The sequence below is a fragment of the Orcinus orca genome, chromosome 16 (genome assembly GCF_937001465.1).
Source record: "Orcinus orca chromosome 16, mOrcOrc1.1, whole genome shotgun sequence".
NCBI lineage: Eukaryota > Metazoa > Chordata > Mammalia > Artiodactyla > Delphinidae > Orcinus > Orcinus orca.
In genome coordinates, this window is record NC_064574.1 from 58,257,978 (window position 1) to 58,271,943 (window position 13,966).

At 44.9% G+C, this 13,966-nt stretch overlaps 1 non-coding gene across 1 annotated transcript; it reads right to left on the reverse strand.

Moving 5' to 3' along the window:
* Window positions 1-8,595: 8,595 nt before the first annotated feature.
* Window positions 8,596-8,667, reverse strand: TRNAV-UAC (transfer RNA valine (anticodon UAC)). Its single transcript has one exon. It is a non-coding gene; the product is annotated as a tRNA-Val (tRNA).
* Window positions 8,668-13,966: the final 5,299 nt, after the last annotated feature.

The following is a 13,966-nucleotide window of genomic DNA, read 5'->3' on the forward strand; positions in this document are numbered from 1 at the left end:
TTAGGGCTCCACAGAGCACAGTGGGAAGACCGTGATTCAGCCCACCCCCCTCCCCATTTCACAAGAGAAGAGGCACAAAGGTCACCTACCAGGAAGTGGAAAAGCCAGACTCCATGTCCACATTTTCCGAAGTCACACTAATTACCTAGAGAAACGCTATGATTGTTATGATCATCAAAAAGCGTTCTGTTAAATTTGGAATCATGTAACTAGATTTACTGTGATCACTTTGTAATGCAGACAAATATTGAATTATTAGGTTGTACACCTGAAACTAATATAACGTTATATACCAATGTTTCCTGAGAAAAAAGAAACTGGAATCATGCCGTAGGTGAGTGTGGTATATTGGTTTCCTATGGCTGCTGTCACAAATCACCACAAAGTTAGTGACTTGACACTACACAGATGTATTCTCTTACAGCTCTCGAGGTCAGAATTCCAAAATGAGCCTCAAGGGACTCAAATCAAGGTGTGAGGAGGGCTGGTTCCTTCTGGAAGCTCCGGGAAGAATCCGATTCCTTGCCCTTTCCAGCTTCCAGAAGCTGCCTGCATCCTTTGGCTTGTGACCTCTGCCCGCATCTTCAAAGGCGGCAGCTAGCATCTTCTCTCCCCCTCCCCCGACCCTCCTGCTTCCTTCTTACAGGACCCTTCTAATCACATCAGACCCACCCAGATAATCCATGGTAATCTCCCCATTGGAGATCCTTAACTTAGTCACACCTGCAAAGGCCCCTTTACCATGTAAGGTAACATATCCACAGGTTCCTGGCATTAGAATACGGACATCTCTGGGTGGGGGGGCGCTATTATTCTGTCCACCACAGTGAGCAATGTAAAAGAATACCGGGTGATAAGAAAGGCAAACAAATGTACCGTGCTGTGTGTGGATTGTCCAAATGTGAAGACCCAGGGTTAAGGGGGTGAATCAGAGCATCTCCTGAACCATTGCTTTTCCCAAGGTCTTGTTTATTTATGATGCATTTGTTTTAAGTTCTAAAAACAATACTGTGTGTGTCTCACCTGGACTCTAGTCCCCATCTTGTCCTTTCAATCTGCTCCTCTCACACGTGAATGTGTCCACAAATCACCTGAGGACTGCATTAAAATGCATATTCTGATTGAGTAGAGCTGGGGGCAGGGCTGGAGGTGCTGCATTTACTACAAGCTCCCAGGTGAGGCTGGTCCACAGACCACACCTGGGGTAGTGGGGCCCTGAAATAAGTCCTATGAGGGAAAGGACCTTATTTGCTTTTGCTCATATTTGTACCCATAGCACTTAGAATAATACCTGGAGTATAGTAGGTGCACAATTTGGGTTTGTTAAATGAATTAAAAAAATGGATGGATAGATGGATAGGTGGATGGGTGTATGGCTAGGTGCGTAGATGGATGGACGGATGGATGGATGGATGGATGGATAGATGAAGCGACAAAATTTCAGATGCCATTAAATGAGAAAGGTAAATTCAAAACAGTTGGCCATGGTTCAACCAAAACTCAGCGAAAAGGAATAGTAAAACCTGACAGCTCAGTCCAAAAGACTCAAGGAATCACCTTCTAAAAGTTTAGAAAGTGAAAATACTCACTTTGTGTGTGGCTGTTAGGGAACTCCTGAGCAGTGACTTGCAAAGCATGGGGCAGTGGAGTTTTTAGGGTTCATCCATGGTGAAGCAGGTGTCAGTACTTCGTTCCCTTTCATGGCTGAATACTATCCCAATCACATGTCTAGACCACATTTCATTTAGCCATTCATCCGTTGATGAACATTTGGGTTGTTTCCACTTTTTGGCTATTATGAATAATATTGCTGGGAACATTTCTGTGCAAGTTTTTGTGTGGACATAAGTTTTCAATTTTCTTGAATAGTTACCAAAGAGTGGAATTGCTGGGCCCTATGGTAATTCTGTTTTGATTACTGTTGAGTTTTAATAAAATGTAAATCAGCACATTTTATTACTTAGTTTTTAAATAAATATTGTATTATCCATAGAAGTTAATTCAAGGAACTCTCAACTACACAGTCAGCCACCACACACACAGGCTGGGCCACACATGTTTGGTTGGACAGTAAGTTTCTAACGCCTGGGAATTGTTGACTCTCTCTTTGGGCTCAGTTAGTGTCTCCAAGCCCTTGGGGTGCTTTGCACCCCTGCATCCAGACAGTAGACTTAGCACACACAAGGTTAGCCGTGATGGGAAAATGAAACCGGAACACGGACTGCTTCCATTTGGTCATTCTATGTGACACTGGGAGTTTTTATTTGTGTCTAGGATGTAAAGCAGTGAAACAGAGTGTGACCTGCAAGGTGTAATATTTTTCTTTGGAACGTGGACGTTTTAGTTCATGCATGACATCTTTTTCTGAACTCAGTATCTTTAAAATCGAAATGTAATCTTTGTATCTGTCAACTGTATCAAAACTAAGAAAGTAACCAGGAATATAATTATTACTGGGAATATTATTGTATAGAGGAGGAAGGTGTTAAAAAAAAAGTCTGCTCTGGGTGTTGAATATACTACACACGTCACTGGTTAGAGATCCCTCATCCACCACTAAAAGATGTTTTTTTCAATCTCTTGTAAAAGAGATTCTTTCAATCTCTTTCCGGCTGATGGAAAACTCATTCAATTTCTGAAATCCCTACGGGAAGTGGACTAGGAGATGCTGGGGAGATGGGGGAGAGGGGACCCGACTGACCCCCGGAATGGGGTTCACAATCCTCCACCCCAGCTCCGCCTCCCGATCATTGGGGACCCCTGGCCTAGCATTGCATTAACTCTATTTTTTTTTTTTTTTTGCGGTACGCAGGCCTTTCACTGTTGTGGCCTCTCCCGTTGCGGAGCACAGGCTCCGGACGCGCAGGCTCATAGGCCATGGCTGACGGGCCCAGCCGCTCTGCGGCGTGTGGGATCTTCCCGGACCTGGGCACGAACCCGTGACCCCTGCATCGGCAGGCGGACTCTCAACCACTGCGCCACCAGGGAAGCCCTTACTAACTCTATTTCATTGCCATCTCTGCCTGCAGCTGCAGCATTGAGATGGCTGCCTGACTTTTTTTTTTTTTAGAAGTTGGGGGTAGTTTATTAATTTTTTTTTTTTTTTCTGTGTTGGGTCTTCGTTTCTGTGAGAGGGCTTTCTCTAGTCGCGGCCAGCGGGGGACCACTCTTCATCGCTGTGCGGGGGCCTCTCACTATCGCAGCCTCTCTTGTTGGCGGAGCACAGGCTCCAGACGCGCAGGCTCAGTAGTTGTGTGGCTCCCTGACTTTCACAGGCTGTGAAGGGACAGCTCCACGTCTGTGAATTTAATGTGAAATCCATCCGCCTGCAGAAGAAAGGCCTGGAGAGACTGTCTTAGGTGAAGGCTGGAGCAGCGCTGTCCAGTGATAGAACTTTCTGCAGCGGTCACCTCAACGAGTCAGCAAGCGTTCCTTGGGCGCCCCCTGCAGGTAGATAGGAATCTGTCACTTGTCCTTCCCACAGCCAAAATCTGTGACTGGAGGTGACTCCAAAGCAGTGCTTAGAAAACTGGAAAAATAGGGTCACACACAGGAAAGAGAGAAAAAATCCAGGAAGAAGCTGCTTTCAATTCAACATCCGTGTCAGTTTGTATCATTCAAAAACTGAAGTTATATTTTACAATATAGCTTTTTTTTTTTTCACTTTGAATTTCGGAAGATATCTTTTTGGTGCTTAGAGCACTGGCCCTGGCTGGTGTCCAACGACTCAGCAATCTTTCTGGAAATCTACCTGCGGATACACACATACATGTGTGCTAAAACACGTGTATATGTGCTCACTGCTGCATTGATTGTAGCAGGGAAAAAGTGCAGCTAACCAAATGGCCCTCAGTACAGGATGGCTAAATAAAATATACGACACCTATTCTATGGAGAACTCTGCAGTATAAAAAGAAGTTAGGCCTGTATTTGCCGATATGAAAAGATTTCTGAGATATCAGTGTAAGTGAAGAAAGCAAGATATAGAAGATTATATACCCTATGGTACCACTTGAGCAGATATGTAGGTAATTGTATATGAACAAACACTTCTGGAAAGATACACAGGAACCAGTGCCTGAGTGATTACCTTTGGACAAGGACAGGAGTGGAACGGAGGCACAGGGGGAGACTTTTATTTTTTGATTAAGCCTTCCATACTGCTATATATACACAGTCGACCCTGGAACAACGTGGGGGGCAGGGGCGCCGACCCTCAACATGGCCGAAAATCCGAGTATAATTTATAGTCGGCCCTCCTTATCCACCATTCCACATCTCAACCAACTGTAGATGGTGTAGAAATGTATTTATTATTGAGAAAAATCCAGGTATAAGTGGACATGGGCATTCAAACCCATGTTGTTCAAGGGTCAACTGTAATTTTTCTTAGTATGTATGTAATATATGCAATATATATAGTATAAGTAACATACTATATATGTAATATATTCACGTATATAACCTAATAGGACATCTACTTCCCGCCAAGATTGGGTAATAGGGATTAGCTGTACCCTCCCATCTGAAACTACTCAAAATATATGAAATGATGATTTTCAAGACACTGGACATCAGGCATGAAGGACAGTCCTCCCTGTGAGATGGGAAACAAATGAGGTGAGTCCTCCAACCACCACAGCTCACTGCCTGGACAGAGTTTCCAGGCCATGGTGCAGGGAGGGGGACTGTCTCCAGTTAAGGGAACCAGGCAGGTGGGACACCAATGTGTCTAGAGTCTGAAGGACAGAGCTCGAAGGAGGAGGGAGCTGCCCAGAGAGAGCTCTGTAGACTTGCAGATGGTTCCCTTGGTGTCCAGCAGAGAAGGATCAGTGCACACCTGTGAGGAAATGACCCCAGGCTGGGGAAGAACAACCCCAAAGCATCAGAGGGCACAATCCCAGAGCTCCCCCAGGCTGGGAATAGTTCCCCATCCCACCAACCACAGTAGATTTCATCATCTGTGCAGCATCAAGTCAAATTCGCCTAAGTATTAGGGCAAAATTAGTCCCAGACTCATTACCTCTCTGGTCCTGCCTAATAAAGCTTAAAAGCAGAACCCCAAAGATTAAAATGTTTTCAGTCCGTTTGCTGGTGTCCCAGAAAGAAATCGAGAATATTTGTAAAAATACAAACATTTTCAGCACTCAGTAAGGTAAAATTCACAATATCTGGCATCCAATAAAAAATTGGATCGCAATTGAAAAAACTGCAAAGAAGGAGGAAACTAAGACCCATTATGGGGGGTGGGGGTGGGGGTGGATCAATCTAATGAACCCAAGCCAGAAGTGATACAGATAATAGAATTAGTACACAAGAACATTGAAAAAGTTATGACAACTACATCAGTGTGTTCAAGAAGACAGAGGAAAAATTGGCCACATTAAGTGGAGACTTGGAGGATGTTAAAAAACAAAACAAAATACCTGAATTGAACTTCTGGAGAGGAAAAGCACAATGTCTGAGATGAAAAATATACAAGATGAGATTAAAGGTATGTTTTAGTCGACCAAGGCTGCCATACAAAATACCATAAACTGACACAAAATACTCTAAGTACCAGAAATTTATGTCTCACAGTTCTGGAAGCTGGAAGTCCGAGATCGGGGCCAGCACAGTCGGGTTCTGGTGAGGTCTCTCTAGTTGGCTTACAGACAGCTGCCTTCTCACTCACTGTGTTCCCACATGGCCTTTCCTTGTGTGGAGAGAGAGCAAGCTAAGTGTCTCTTCTTATAAAGACTAATCCCATCATGTGGACTCCCTCTCCTCTCCATGACCTCATCACCTCCCAAAGGTCCACCTTCCAATACCATCACATTGGGGGTTAGGGCTTCAACATATGAATTGGGGTGTGCAGAGTGGGGCAACACAAACATTCAGTCTATAATAAGGCAGATTAAATACTGCAGAAGAAAAGATTAGTGAAGTTGAAGAGAGAGCAACAGAGACTACCCAAAATGAAACAGAGAAAAAAAAAAGACCGAGAAACAGAACTATAGAATAGTGCTGAGAGAAATCTAGAAGGACCTAAATAGAGAGATAAATCATGAGTGTGTGGACTAGGAGACTCAATATTGTTAAGAGGTCAGTTCTTCCCAAACTTAAGGTTAGATTCAATGCAAATCCAACCAAAATCCCAGCAGGCTTTTTGGGGTAGACATTATTTAACTGATTCTAAAATTCAAATGGAAATTCAAAGGACCTAAATAGCCAAAACAACTTTGAAAAGAAAAACAAAGTTGGAGGATTTGAGGTCCCTGACTTCAAGACTTATTATAAAGCTACAGTATGGTATTGGCACAAAGACAGACAAAGATCTTATTCTGAATAAAGAATTCAGAAATATATCCACATATTCATGCTCAGTTGACTTTCAGCAAAGGTACAGAGTTAATTGTGTGGAGAAAAAATAGTATTTTCAACAAAAGATGCTAGAACAATTGTAGATATATATGTGTGTGTGTATATATATATACACACATATCTATATCTATATATCTCAAACCATACCTTGCACTATATACAAAAATTACATACAAAAAAAATTAACCCCAAATGACTCATAGACCTAAATTTAAGGTCTAAAACTATAAAAATTCTGGAAAGAAACATAGGAGAAAATATTTGTGACCTTGTGTAAGGCAGATTTCTTAGGTATGTTTTCTAAAACACAATACGTAAAAGAAAAAATTTGATAAACTGGACCTCATCAAAATTAAGAACAGCTCTTCAAAAGACATTCTTAAGGGAATTTTCAATCTCAAGCCACAGACTAGGAGAAATATTTGCCAGACATATAACTGATAAGGAACCTGTATCCAGAACATATACAGTATTCTCAAAACTCAATACTTAAGCAACCAAAAATTTTTTTAATGGGCTTAAAATTTGAACACTTTGGCAAAGAAGATATGCCGATGGCAAATGAACACCTGAAAAGATGGCAACATAATTTCTCACTAGGGAAATGCAAATTAAAACCACAATAAGATGCCACTATACACCTATTAGAATGCCAGAAACCCAAAAGACGGGTTACACTCGCTGTTGGCAAGAATATGGGGCAACTAAAATGCTCAGACACTGCAGGTGGGGATGGACAGCCACTCTGGAGAACACTTCACCAGTTTCCTACCATCCCACTCCTAGGTGTTTACTCCAGAGAAATGACAGTGTGTGTCATTATGAAGTCTTATACAACAATGCTCACAGCAGCTTTATTTGTAACACCCGCAGGCTGGAAGCAATCCAAATGTCCATCTACAGGTAAATGGATTAACAAGCTGTGGTGTACTCATACAATGAAATACTTCACCGAAGCCAGAAGAAATGAACTTCACACACTCAGCAACGTGGATGAACCTGAAATAAACATGCTGAAAGAAGCCAGATGAAAAGGAGCACACACCATATGATTCCACTGGTAAAAAATTCTAGAAAATCCACACTCATCTATGGAGGCAGGAAACAGGGCAGTGACTGCCGGCGGGGATCAGGGGCAGGTTTGCAAAGGTCATGAGGAAACTTTGGGGGATGATCTGTGTGTTCACTATCTTGACTGTGGTGATGGTTTCACAGGTACAGTATATATAAGTCAAAACTTATCAACTGTACGCTTTAAATATGTGCAGTCTGTTTATCAGTTGTCCATCAATAAAGCTGTTTGTTTAAGAAATTAACAATTGCTAACACCTATATACTGCACAAACGTGTGAGGAATTTTCAAAAAACTTGTTTTACTCATATTAACTTATTTAATCCTTCCAACAATAATCCTCTGAGGGAGTTGATATTATCGTTGCCATTTTACAGGGGAGGAAACTAAGGCATGAAGAAAAGATTTGAAAGCTGGTAAATGGGGAGCTGGAATTTGAACGCAGACGGCTGGCATTCAAAAATCCACGTTCTTAACCAGCAAACGAGTCAACTTCTCCATATATAATGGATCTGAACCTTATTTTTCGACTCAGTTATATATCAAGCGCCTGCAGTGTATTCGACTCTGTTATATATCAAGTGCCTGTATACACTGCAGGCGCTTGATATATAACTGATATTAGATATCTAATATCTTCGTTAGATATTTTTGCTGGATCCAAGGGAAGAGGTGGAAATTCTCTACTCCAGAACTTAAAATTTTTTCCACGTCCTGACTTTGGTCATAGATGGGGTAGGAGTGCCACCTGGTGGTACATTGTGGAACTGCATGCATCTCCTGTGCATTTCACAGGGTAGCGTTTTCACCACCTGCAGTGTGTTTAAGATGCTCCAGTCCTGCTAGATCACCATCTAAATTCTTAACCTGTTTGACCCAGGTGCTAGTCTTGTTTCATTCACTAACCTGCTATGTGATTAGGGACAATTTTCTCTGTCTAGGTCTCAGTTCCCCCATCTGTAAACAAGGGTGCAGGATCTCACCTCTGCAACTCTCACCTACAACCCCAAGTTTACTTAAACACAACTGTGTATTGGACCTTTGCTCTGTACTTGGTGCTTTGCATGAATGAAATTATTTTATCCCCACAGCAACATCATTGGACAATTGCTCTTTTTTTTTTTTTTTTTGGCCGTGCCTCACGACTTGTGGGCTCTTAGTTCCCTGACCAGGGATCGAACCTGGGTCACGGCATTGTAAGTGCTGTGTCCTAACCACTGGACCGCCAGGGAATTCCAGGTGCGGAAATTGCTCTTATTATCCCCATTTTACAGATGAACAGGCTGAGGCTGGAGACCAGAAGAGACGTGCCCAGTGTTATTCAGCTCATTAGAGTCAGGATTTAAACACATGTCACCTGACTTCAGAACACGAGCTGTAAACCCCTGTGTCATCTGCCCTCACCCATCTCACCCATCCCAACCATGGAAGTCTGTAGTGCCATCGCTTAGAAACCCTGAGGAGTTTTTTAAACATGCTGTGATATTATGATTTATAATAAGAAACATATATTTGGTCTTTTTTCCCTGTCTGGCACAGAGCTCCTAAAATCCTTGGAATTTCCTAAGGGCGGAGAGCAATAAAGGTGTCTCTTGTTATGTTAATGGACCTCACTTAAGGATGGGGGCTGGTTGCCAGGGGAACCAACCTAGCGATTGGAGGGTTGGAACTTCCAGTCCCACCTCCCCAGCTTGGGACTGAACCAATCGCTGATGACTTACTCAATCGTGACGGGGTAATGAAGCCTCCGTTTAAAAGGACAGGTTTTGGTGAAAACTTGGAGATTTGGGGAGAGAGGTGCTCCTGGAGAGGGCTTGGACTCTCTGAGCTCTTTCCACATGCCTTACCCTGTGCATCTCTTCCACCTGGCTGTTCCTGAGTTATATTCTTTTAGGATAAGCCGGTATCTAGTAAGTAAAATGTTTCTCTGATTTCTGTGAGCTACTCTAGCAAATTAATTGAATCCAAAGCGGGAGGAGGTCATGGGTACCTCTGACTTATAGTCAGTCAGTCAGTCAGAAGCACAGGTAACAACCTGGGCTTGCAACTGGCATCTTGGGGAGGAGGGCAGTCTTGTAAAATTGAGCCCTTAACCTGTGGAATCTGATGCTAACTCCACTAGCATCAAAATTGTTGAATTGTAGGACACCCATCTGGTGTCCAGGGCATTTTTCGTTGGCATGGGGAACCCCCCCCCACCTCCTACCTACATTAGAAACTGGGTTCAGAACCTTTTTATAGGCCCAGGCCCCATGCACAAGTTTCTGATTTAATTGACGTGGAGGAGGAGAACGGCGCATAAAATACCCCAGGTGATTATAATGTGTAGCCAGGTCGAGAAACCCTGCTGTCGGAAGAATATACCCAGTGTCCCACCAGTCTCAGTGCAGATTTAAGCTCTAATAATTTCAGAAGTATAAACAAATTTTGTTTCTAGAGCAGTTTTAGGTGTACAGAAAAAAAACTTTCAGAAAGTTCAGAGAGTTCTGATATATTCCCCCCACCCCGTTGCCCCCATTATTATTAACATCTTGCACTGGTGTGGTATGTTTGTTGTCATTGGTGAACCAATATTGATACATTATTATTAACTAAAGTCCATAGTTTAAGTTAGGGTTCACTCTTAATGTTGTACCTTCTACGAGATTTGATAAATGCATAATGTAATGTCCTGTGGCCACCATTACAGTATCCCACAGAATAGTTTTACTGCCCTGAAGTCCCCTGTGCTTTTCATCCCTCCCCCTCCTAACCCCTCCCCCAAATCCTGGCAATCACTAATCTTTTCACTGTCTCTGGTTTTACAAACTTATTATTTTTTTGTGTGTGTGGTACGCGGGCCTCTCACTGCTGTGGCCTCTCCCGTTGCGGAGCACAGGCTCCAGACGCGCAGGCTCAGCGGCCATGGCTCACGGGCCCAGCCACTCCGCGGCATGTGCGATCTTCCCGGACCAGGGCATGAACCCGTGTCCCCTGCATCGGCAGGCGGACTCTCAACCACTGTGCCACCAGGGAAGCCCCTACAAACTTATTTCTTTAATCATTTAAAAATTTAGCTATTTGAATCTACAACAACACGTTTTTCAACTTTAATTTTGTTTTTTCTTTTTGGCCGTGCCACACAGCTTGCAGGAACTCAGTTCCCCGAACAGGGATTGAACCCAGGCCCCGGCAGTGAGAATCCCGGAATCCTAACTACTCGGCCACCAGGGAACTCCCTAAATTTTCATTTTGTTGTTTTAGTCATCATGGCCATCTACCATCAGAGGGACTGAAATAAAAAATTTAAAGTCTATTGTTTCAAACTCAGGAAGCGAAATGAATGTAAAGGAAATGTAAACTTTCAAAGGCCGGTTTTTGTAAGTTTGTTCATGCTTCAAAAGTTCCTAAAGGAGAAAACTGGGCTCAGACTTTTGGAACACGCTGTACTCGAGAAAGGAGAACCAGTTGCTTCCACAGGCCAGGAACAGCATCTGTGAGAAGATGGTGCTCAGAGGTCTCTCACGGGGGACTGGGTAATGGCCTGGGGGAGGGGTGGGCAGCGGGGACATTCCTGGCAGAATGACCTCTGTGAGCAACAGAGTAATGGGCTGGGGTCCCCGGGGAAGTGCCGGCTGTTCAGTGGTCAGGGCCCAGCCTTCACACTGGCCCAGGGCAAGAAATGAGCCTGAACGGGGGTATATGTTTATGTATAGCTGATTCACTTTGTTATACAGCAGAAACTAGCACACCATTGTAAATCAATTATACTCCAATAAAGATGTTTTAAAAAAAAAGAAAGAAAAGAAAGAAATGAGCCTGGAGTGGTCAGATGGTCATCAAGGCCACTGAAAACCATGCGAAGATTGGATATTAGCTTGTGGGCCATAGGGAGCCATTGAAGGTTTAAGAGCAGCAGAGTGACACCATGTGATCTGCATGGGGAAAGGTCAGGAGCAGAGAAACCCTGTGAGGAACTACAGGGGACAGTCCAGGGCCCACTCCCTATGCCTCTCTGGGTATGACCATGGAACTCAGTCTTGCCAGGGGAAAGTGAGCACGTAGGTGTCACATCTCGGGGGACGCATTTAAGCAGCAGCGTACAATTCACTCTCCACCTTTGAAGGCTTGTGTTCAGATGGTTGCAACGTAAGATGACAGTGCCTCTGCCTGTATCCCTGAGCTGCAGTGAGCAGGGGCCTCTGTCGACGAAGCTGTATATGAACAGGAGCAAAAAATAAACCTTGCTGCCTTGAGCCTGTGCAGCCTGGGGGATGTTTGTCTGGCAGCATAGCCTGGCCTGATACAGAAACTATTGCAGGCCCAGGAGGACAAAGGCCTGAGCCAAGGCGGTAAGAATGATGGAAGTTGTGGCCTGGGACTTGTATGTCGCCACCCCAAACACAGTGGCTTAAAGCAGTGTTTATTATTTAGCTCATGAGTCTTTGGGTTGGCTGGGTGGCTCTTGTGGACTCGGCTGGACTCACTCATACGTCTGTTGTCATCTGTGGGTCTGCAGCACTTGGTCCTGTGTGTCTCAGGGTCAGTGGCTGGGACCACTGGGGAGGGGGTGCTCGGCTCATCTCCATGTCTTACCTTTATCAGGCTAGGCCAGAGATATCCTCACAGCCATGGCAGAGGGGCAGGAGAGGGAAGTGAAAACAGGCAAGGGCTTTTATGAGGTTTTTCTTAGATCCCATTTGCTAACATCTCATTAGCAAAGTAAGTCACATGCCTGAGCCCAGAGTCAAGGGTAGAACAGAATGTACTGCAAAGCTAGATAGCAAAGGGCACAGATAAAGAAGGGAGTAAAGAATCAAGCCACTTGTGCAGCCAGGCCACCACAGCCCCCAGCTACAGGACTTGATGACTGGCTGTAAAGGGAGATACCACGGGTGTCTCCAGCAGTGGCCGCCAACACTTACCCCCATCTCTGTACCTGCCTGCCACTCCACCCATCAAGACATGGTGTCTGTTTCCCCACCCCTTGAACCTGGGCTGCTCTTGGGACTTGCTCTGACCAACAGAATGTGAGAGAGTGACCCTGTGCCAGTTCTCGGCCGTGCCCAGCTGCAATGGAAAGATGCTCAGGCTGGACCACTGAATGATGAGAGGCCACATGGTGGGGAGAGGTCATGTGGAGGGAAATCCAGGCAGACACAAGTGAGAATCTTAGATTTTCTAGTCAACTCCTGCCTGAATGAAGCCACATGAGTGATCCTGGATAAAACCAGAGGAGTCATGAGAAATAATAAACCATTGTTGTCTTAACTACTAGGTATTGGGGTAATTTGTTACACAGCAATTGATAACTGATACAGGGGAGATGGAAACAACTAAGCAAGGCTGGTGCTCCGATTGATGACTTGAGTTCTTCGGCAGTGGTGGTGTCAGTCTCTGAGATGAGAACTCCAGAGACAGGAACTGGTTTGAGGAGAAAGTTGTGGACATGAGTTTTATGTTCATAGGACAGCAGTGCAGTAAAATCCAATAAGCATCGACTGAGATACATGTGTCTGAACTTAGGGAGAAATAGGGGCTGGAGACTGGGGAATGTTTCATATGGAATATCGGAGGATGCCGTGGACATAAAGCTGCTCATGGTGGGAGGATGTGGCAAGTGTGACTAAAAGTGGGCCAAGAACAGTCTTGAGGAGTGCTCATTGTAAGAAGTGGTTCTCAAACTTAGTGGATGTAATTACTATCCTGTGAGAATGTGAAGATACAGATTCCCTGGCCCAGCCCTCCAGTTTCTGAGTCAGGAGGTCAGGGATGGGCCTGGGAATCTGCTTTGCCACCTGGCTCCCACCCTTCTGCTCCCAAATACAACAGGTGGAAAGTTCCAACCCAGGTGAGACAGGAATTTGGCTGGGAGAGTAGGAGAGAGACCTGGAGCCAAGTTGAGAGGTTTGTTTGATTTCACCATCATTCTTACAGCCTTGTGGGGAGGAGCGAGTAGAGAGGGGAAGGTTGAAGGACAGTAGACTTTTTCCTCCCTGCCACTGAGCAAAGACCCACTGAGTGCTGAGTGGGAGGGCCCTGTGCAGTTAGGGACAAAAGAGCTCTGAAGTGGCCCTGCCGCTGAAAACAGCTAGGGGGAACGTGCAGGAAATGTCTTAGGGGACATCAGGAAGGAACACCTGAAGTGGGCTGGCCTGAGGCTTCTGCAGTGTGACTGGGAGAAAAAGAGCCTGTGCTCAGAAGAATTCAGTGGAGCCTGCTGGCTGTGAGACCCGGGGCAAGGCTCTCTGAGCCTCAGTGAAAGGAGCATAACTTGCATCCTGCCTCCCAGTGTACAGCAGAGTGGTTAAAAGCCCAGGCCCTACACCAGACTTTGTTGGAGTCCCAGCTCTGCCACTTACTGGCCCTAAGACCCTGGGCAAGTCATTCTCTGTGACCCAGTCTTCTGACCTGCAAAACAGAAATCACAATACTCCCTGCCTCGTAAGGGAGCTCCTCTGACCACCAGGCTTTGCTCAGGCTGTTTGCTCAGTTTGAAACGCTACTTGCCTCCACCCTACCCTGCCCCAATCTGGGTGTCTCCTACTCAGG